We start from the raw sequence: 8,567 nt of genomic DNA, 5'->3' as shown, positions 1-8,567 counted from the left end.
AGAGTTTGAGCAGATGGTAGCTTGGTGTCACACATGGTCTTGGAAGAGGTAAAAACCAGGGCATAATAGAACCAAAATGTATCTGTGAAATACTCATCAACAAACACATTGAACGAGACAGTGGTTATCCTGGGAAGGACTGGGACTCAAACAGCAGTTTGGCTTTGTGAGGAGCACTGCTTGTTGAGCGTGGGGTCTTTGGCAGTCGTCTTTGTGGGAGACAACAAAAATTGCCTAGAAGAAAATATGATGAAGTGCTATTTTCAAACACCTCAGTGACTCCGCAGAAGCCGTTAGTGGCTATAATTTCTCTCGTATTATTTTACTGCATTTTTCCGTTTCAACAAAAATGTACGATGCCTGTCTGCATGGGGTGAACTGCAGATGTAGTGGAGAGGAGGAAAAGTTCATTTCAAACATGAATGTTGAAAAACTTCATGCAGTGTTAACTTATTTTCTCTTTAAACTAAACATATATTTGTGTACATTTTAAAAAGTGCTGATTTTAACTGTTTTTGTTTCTGATCTGGGAACTCAAAGGGCAGTCATCTGAACAAATTTTTGTTCTTACTGAACTGTTATTACACCTTAGAGACCTGAACAGTTCCAGTGTGAGAATTTGAAGGTAATTTAACAAGACATGTGGAATCTAAGGTGGCAAAAATGTAGATAGAGCTTCATTTTCTTGTAGAAAAAGAGGGAAAAAAAAAAGATTCCAAGTATAACCCTCCTTGAAATGCCAACTCAGCAACAAGGTGCCACAAAAATTTCTTTCCAAACATTGTGGCATGTGTTAATGCCAGGAAACCTCACAGAAGTTAAAGAATGTGATTGAGATGTTCAAAGTAAAATCCTAAATTCCACTTCAAGCTCTGGTGGTGGCAGTTTCTGGTATGTCTGTGCAGGAAAAGAAAATTATGATTGTTATATGGGTAGGCTTACCTTGATAGCAAAATCCAGTAGCATGAATGATAAAAATAATTTAGACCCAAAAGTCCAATGTATAAGCGTAGCCAGCCACCACACGAAGAACTCTCCCAAGAATCCTGCCCATGTATTTTGTTTTCTAGCACATCCTAAAAGGCCAAACCATCAATTTCTCTTGGCTATCTTCTGTCCTTGCTTGCTGATGCCAGCACAGCCTGCAACTGCGCTCCCTCGTTTTGATGTGATGCTAGTACTGCGGGGAGAATATTTAGGCATGTAAATATAGATATCTAAAAGAGGGAAATGGATTTGCATTTCATTTTGAGGGTTATCCAAAATCACTTCCATACCCTGGAAAATTACTTATGGGTGTTCATTCTGGCAGTGGGCAGCTGTGAACACTCATGCTCTTTCCCTGTCTCTCTCTCTCTCTCAGAACACACTTTCTGAAATCGCTGGGTGGTCGTGACACTGGTAAATGAAAGGAGCATTTCAAATTGGGTATACAGAGATGAGGAGGTGTGATGCAAATGGGTAATTTAGAAATAAAAACCAGGTAGTTGTTCTAAAGTAATAGTTCTGATTTATCATCTGCAAAATCCTTTCACCACATCTAAACCAAGGGCTTCTTTGGAACACCTGCACTTTGCTGTTGGAAGCTCATCTGAGCTGGAAAATTCTTCCTCCGGAGGCAATTTATTACCCATGTAACGGATGCTACACTGCTGAATGTGTAGCATACTGAGGTTTGGCTACCAGTTTCACTCTTTCAACACAAAGTGAAAAAACGGAGTTTGTGGGTTTGGAAGAATTTCTCTTATTGATATGGAAAATGGAGAATTTAACTTGGAAGTTCTTTGATTAACTCCTGATTCTGTTTATGGAGAGAAAAGGATGTTAACATTGGAAATTAAGTTCAAATGTGTTCAATAACAAGGTCCCTTCTTCAGAGGCAAATCCTGTTTCTCCTTTTGATGGGATACCACTCCCTGAGCAAAAAAGTCATATGTGTCTTTTATTCCCTGAACAAAAATTCCATCTTTGATTAGGCTGCTATCATAATTTTACATATTTTAAAATTTTACAAACTTATATACTTTACATATGGGAAAAGTAAAGGTCTGGGAGGAAAAAGAGAAGATATCCTATCTTGCTGATGTGGTTTTAAATTGCTGGGAACAAGTAAGAACCTAGCAGCTTTTAGAAAAAAGCACATTGAACTGTGCACCCTCAATCAGATTATTTAAGTAATTTGATTTTTCTATGGATAAATTAGTGTATTTTCAGACTTTTAGAATACACTTTTATTGAGTGTGTGCTTACTAATCTGACTGTTATACAGGATTATAGAACCTCTAAAACTAGAAATCAAACCACTTCACCTTCCCTTCCTAAATCTTCTGTATTAGTAAAGGTATTTTTGTTCTATTTTGTATTGTAATTCCAGTAGGTATCAAAGCACTGGAAAGCCACACAACTGTATTCATTTCACAGATAGGAATGGACAGGAAATGCCATGCTAAACTGTTCCCATCCATCTGGTATCTGATGATTCAAAAATATATACAAGAAATTCTGACATGGGTAGCCACAAGGTGAGATACACTCCTGTGAAACAGTTATCAGACTGTCACTAGTCTTCAAATTTCAAATATCTCAAAGTGATCAGAACTTTATATCCCTTGTTCTAGTTCACCTCAAGGTGATAGTGTCAAAGATCTTTATATTAAGCAGTCCATGGTGGTTCGATCATTTCATGATAGCAGTTTTGGTGTTGTTCTCAGTTTTGAGGAGGAGTAGAGTGTGCTTGTGAATCGTTTTCATGTAAAATCCATGGCCAGTTCAAGTCCTTGCGACAGCAAGGGCATTCTGCTGAAGACCCAGGTGCGGATCTAAATGTCAGAGGAAGCCTTTTCAGGCTGGACCGTGTGTTGGCATATGAACCCTGGGCTTTGGGACAGCTGATGCCAGATGTGGATTGAGTGGCTTTGGTCTCTTCTTTGTTTTTGTTAGGAATCAAAACCTCAAGTGAACAGGTAACAGTCTATAGCAAGTACATGGGTTCAGTGAAAAATCCTTACTAAAAATTACAGAAATCTGGTTCATTTTTCAGTTGGTTTAATTAGACAAGCAGGATAAATATGGCAATATCCAATGCTATTGATTGCACTTAATGTAAACTTTGCTCTGATTTAACTGTGAATTAGAAGGATTTAGAAAATGATGGCTAAAAGTAAAGCAGGTTGATACTTTCCTGGTGTGGGTAGCTGCAGCTCAGACAGGTTTTTGACTTCAGGCCAATACCAAATCAAGTCTTAAAGGAAGGACTAGATTTGTCTGTTCTCTCCCTACCTCCTCCTTTGTATGTTTGTATTTGGATTAAAGTCTTTGCAAACGTTCTAGAGAAGTGTCAGGTCTGCAAAGACAAAGAACGGGTATTGCCATTTTTGCAATGAGACCTAAGCTCATATAAGGGAGAATGACAGGCTGCTTGTGCAAATGCAGTGGTACAAGTAAGAAAAGTGGAAGAAAATATCTCAGAAGCTTACACTGGGGCCTGCAGCAGATAAAGTTACCCGCAAAAGTTCTGGAGAACAATTTACAGGCTTTTGGGGGTGGAGGGAGGTTGAACTAGGCATTGGTGTATTCATACATTTCGTTGTTATCAGGAGAAAAAGAATAATAATAGTACACAGTACCAATCAAATCCACTCCTTGAAGGTTGTTCTTAAGACCAGTACTGAAGTACTATTTCCTAAAGGGCAGGCATGTGGTGATATACAAAGTGTTTTTTTCAGAGTTTTCTTATTCTGTAAATGAAGTTGCGTATCTCAGATTTCACGCTTTGGTTGTGGCCTTTGAACTAAAGTGCAAACCCTGTTGGTATGGAAGAAACAAGTTGTGCTTGAAGAAGTTTTATCAGACAAATATGAAGTGCCAAAGCTATGGGGTTATTTTGTTTATTTGCTTATTTAACATTTTATTTACAACACCAACTTCATGTTGAAATTTCATGTTGACTACCTGGATACTCTGTATTTCATATTTGGTTTATTCAGGGTCCTTTTCCAAAGCTTATTATTAAAGCTTCCAGTGAAGGTGACTGCCCAATTCCTGTCACTGAGGCTCTCTAATCACTGACTGCCAAAAACTTCAGGCTACAGATAACACAAAGAAAGAGACCATGATATAAACAACAAGGGTTCCCCTTCCATACAAGCCTTTGTCTCTTTCCTGATATAGACAGGAGTGGGGAGAATTGTCTTGACTTCTCTCCCCATAGCCCTCCAGTTCTTATTTTAGTTTCTCTTTCATCAGCTGTGCAATTGAAAAGGCTTCTCCCAGACTCTCAGCGCAGACACTGGAAGGTATGAGAATCCTAAGCCATGATAATGCCAATTAAATCTCTATGCGCTGTCATTACCTCATCCACCTTCAAGTTGCTCTTTCCCTCTTGGCTGTGGGTTTAAAAAACATGGGACTGCAGAGCCGCTCTGGGGATGGTGCCTGGAGCCACCTCAAGGGTGATAAAATCCCCTCAGGCCTGAGGAGGGCCGGGAGCGACTTGTTTTTTCTGCACCAAGCATTTTGTTTGCTGTTGCCACCCAACTCTGCTCTCCTCTGTTCCCGGTGAGGGCTGCCTTTGCCCTTACTCTTTTGGGTATGGAGGTGACATTGCCTTGACTTTCACCACTAGCTTTGATCAGTGCAGAGCACTCATCCAGGCACCAGCAATTCCCCCACTCTTTGGACACTGTTTGGACATTTACTAAATACTAAATGTTTTGGAAGAGCTGGATTTACTGTCCATACGCAATGCAATGGGCACTGGATAACTTTCTGATACATTTTTAGTAAGTTCTGGGCATCCTTGTTCTGTTCACCTCACGCATGGGCTATGGGACTAGGTGCCCACGTTTTTATCCAAGCTTGCACCCATGGAAATCCTTACTGTATGTCCTCAATGTGGATGGCAGTTGTGTCTGCCCTGACGTTAAGTATTTATATTCTCCTATATTCTGTGGGGATTTAGCATTTCCCAGCCTTTAACACTTTTTTTTTTTTCTTTCATAAAAACCCATATGAAATGTTATTAACCTTCTTCCTAGAGTGAGAACAAATGCACAAAATAGCTAAATGATTCACCCCATGCCACTGAAGAAGCTGATGGCACAGTGGGGGCTTAAATCCCCAAATCCTAGGCTGCTTCCATATCTGACCTGGTGATTCCTCTGCTTTTTTGTTCACACTGAAGAAGGGAAGAAAGCAGTGCTGGGGCTTCTCTTCTGCCTTACTCACATCATGGATGCTCTTTCCATACAACCCCACCATCACATACCCCCATGCAGGGCAGAGGCTCACCTTAAATACACTTCTTGGCATCTAGTGAGTAAGTCTCTCTGATCATCTTACAGGGCTCTTGTGCAATGAAAAGTTGGTGCACATTTTCTCTCTTCTTAGCTTACCTCCAGGAATATGAGAAACCACAAGGAATCCACACGCTTTGAACGTGGCCTGCGCATGGAATTCCTCCCCTCTCCCCCTGTAAATCCTTAGAACCAAAGTTATTTTCAGATGTCCCCAAAGAATCTTTCCACCAGATAGCTGAGATCACGAATAATGGCTTTATTGATGAGACGTGTGGTCAATCACCCATTCAGCAGCAAGGAAGAATACGATGGCACTATTTTTTGGTCAGATTTTTTGGACTTTTTTTTTTTCTTCACCATGAAATCTGGCTTCCCTCTGGCACACTTGAATGAATGAACTGAGCAGCCTTTTGCCACTGCCAAGATCCTTCTTATCCTGCTTGTTAGATGAAAGGATGAGGAAGACGTGGATCTGCTTTGCATCTGTTACTGTAGGCAAATGTCCTCTTTATCACCAAAAAGCACACCAACATGTAAGGCATGGACAGATTTGCTGTTCGTAAGCTTGGGTCAAAGCTCGGCAGGCAGCTGGCAGCTGGATCTAAACCTCATGACCACTTGAGGCAGACAGGCAGTGTTTTAGCCCCGAACATACTAAGCTACTGTGACACTGGCGTGCGTGCCTATTTTTGGTGTCACTGTTACCAGGCTAGCAAATAAAATTGCGAGTCTTAGGTCTTCATCTGGATTCTGAATGCTACAGCTAAACACTGCATGTAGAAAATCTGCATCTTTGGTTAGTGAACTTGTCCCCTTACGTGGCCGGGAGTATTTTCAGCAGGTCCTGTAAACCGGGTCATGCAAAGTACCTGAAATGTGGGGGGCATCTGAACTTACTAGACATATTTCAAAATCTTGGCCAGTGTTTATTCTGAGAAAGCAAGGCTTGAACTGCTGTAAGGTTAGAGGCACTCATAATGTTTACTGCGGACAAGGGGCCAGACAGAAATCTTCTTAGTACTTCAAGGACTTAATCTGTACCCAACTGAGATGAAGTGGGGCCCCATTTCTACCTCTGCTCCTCTCAGACAGCTATTTACTTCTGATAGGATTGCTTTGGCCTGCAAGCTGTACTTGAAAGGAACAGGGATAACAGGACATAATCCACTGATTGCAATATATCAATACTTACAAGTATGAACTTTCAGAAGTAATCCAGGTGTGACAATACATACAAAAACAGTGGTTTTCACCTTGAATATTATGTATTTGACACCATCACAATGGGCTCACTGGATCTTACATCTAACATGATATGTGAGAAGGGTGCTTTAAAAATGTTTGGAGGCTTCTCTATGCTTTTCTATGGATTTCCCTTTAAAATTACTTTTCTATTGCAACCTTATTGCTGAAAACATATTTCCTCTTTCCTCTTAATGCAAAGGATAACGCTGAAGAAGGGAAGGTGACATCATGTTTTTAAAATGCATAGCACATTAAACTGAAATATGAAAGTAAAGATGAGATTAAGCAGCATACAGGGAAGATTTAGCATCACAACACCTCACCAAGAGGTGATGTAAAGCTTTGAAAGTAGATGAATTCTGAGGCAACAGGTGAAGTCTGGGGAAATAACCGAATCCTTATTTACCTGGAATTTTTGGGTGACTGACACTGCGCTGTTTCCTGTCTATCAGCATCCTTATCTTACTTTACCTATCTCACATATATACAAGTATATCTACATGTAAGTTCAATGCAAAAAGTGGCAACAGAGTTTTATTTTGGTTTATTTATTTTAAAGCAGCTTCTAGGTGGTCTTACAGAAAGTGGAATAATCCTGACTAACTTTTAAGCAACTGTTCCGATAGCTTAGTTTTGCTATAATAGTTTAAAATAAAATCTGTAAATAAGTTTGAATGAAAGTGCAGGATCTTGGCTCTCCTGCTGTGAGGCTCATTCTTTGCTACACAATCTCTGTTAAATGCAGCGGAGATGGTCCTGTTATTACTGAACCATTGGGTTTCAAGAGCCCAAGACTTGTTTATGCTGGGAAGAAATGTTTCAGCAGAACTGACTGTTTTACCTACAGTTTTAAAAATACTTCTCAGAGCAGCAGAAAAAAAAAAAAAAAAAAGATATTTTAAAGGAAATGCTTAGGAAGTCTAAAGCATTTTTAAACCCTAACTTTCTTTGTTACTTCTTACTTCTGAGCCTACATGCAGCTTCAGCGGGTACAGACTCCAGCCTTCATAGCCAACGCCACTTGGTTACTGCTGAAGAATCTGGCCCTACCAACACTCTGTTACTTGCAGCAGGAAAGAAAATATCCTGAAAGGTGCCCCAGGATAAGGGAATGGGAGAGTAAGTGTAAATAAAGCAGGAGGCTGGGCAGACCAACAAGAAATGTTTAACATTCCACACTCTCCACAAAGGGCAGGTCAAGGAAAGGGAATGAGTGGTTGGGATGAAGCACATGCCACAGATATTTTTCGAATACTGTTCAGCAGAGTATATCTGGTCACGTAAACATCCACAACAAACAGAACAGCCTTGTTCCTGAACATGGCAAGCCTCCCGAGGACCTTCTCTATATGCAGAAGAAGAGTCTCACTATGTGGGGAAGACACAGCTGCTGAATTTGCAGCAGTATGTTTGAATTCATAGGCACAAACAACACTGAGAGCTGTAGCCCAAGTGCCAGATCTTCTCGGATGCAACCAGCTGAGCGCTTGCTTGCTCATATCCTAGTCAAACCAACATGTGCACTGATTGACCCTGGGCAGGTAGAAGATGGAAGAGATGAACTTGTCAAAAGTCATAACTTGAGGTTTGCGGAAAAGCCAGAAATACCTCTATGACAAATGAAACTTCCCGATGTAGTGTGCAAGACTCTGATCTTTCTTATCCTCAGGTGCAATCCAAGCTAATTGTATGGAGATCAGTTATTAACCCTACTTTTTAATTTATAGAAAGTTAGAGCAACAGGTTGGATTCCATTTACAGCTCAAGTCACCCAGAGCCTTGAATTAGTGAGGCTGTAGTGATGCAAAAGTGGTATGAGACCACAATAAGGTTTGGTTTTGGCTTATATAGAAATTTAAGCCACACGATGTTTAATAGCATTTGGCTATGTAGACATGGGCCTTCAGAAAGCTGCAAAACATCAGCAGAGGTAAAATGCTTCTATGAACTAAACCTTCCTCCCTCATGAGTCAGTGACTACTGCTTCTGGGAACTGCCATGCATACCTATAGAAACAACACCACA

Source organism: Aythya fuligula, chromosome 3 (genome assembly GCF_009819795.1).
Source record: "Aythya fuligula isolate bAytFul2 chromosome 3, bAytFul2.pri, whole genome shotgun sequence".
In the NCBI taxonomy this organism is placed as follows: Eukaryota; Metazoa; Chordata; class Aves; order Anseriformes; family Anatidae; genus Aythya; species Aythya fuligula.
This window is presented reverse-complemented; position numbering follows the sequence as displayed.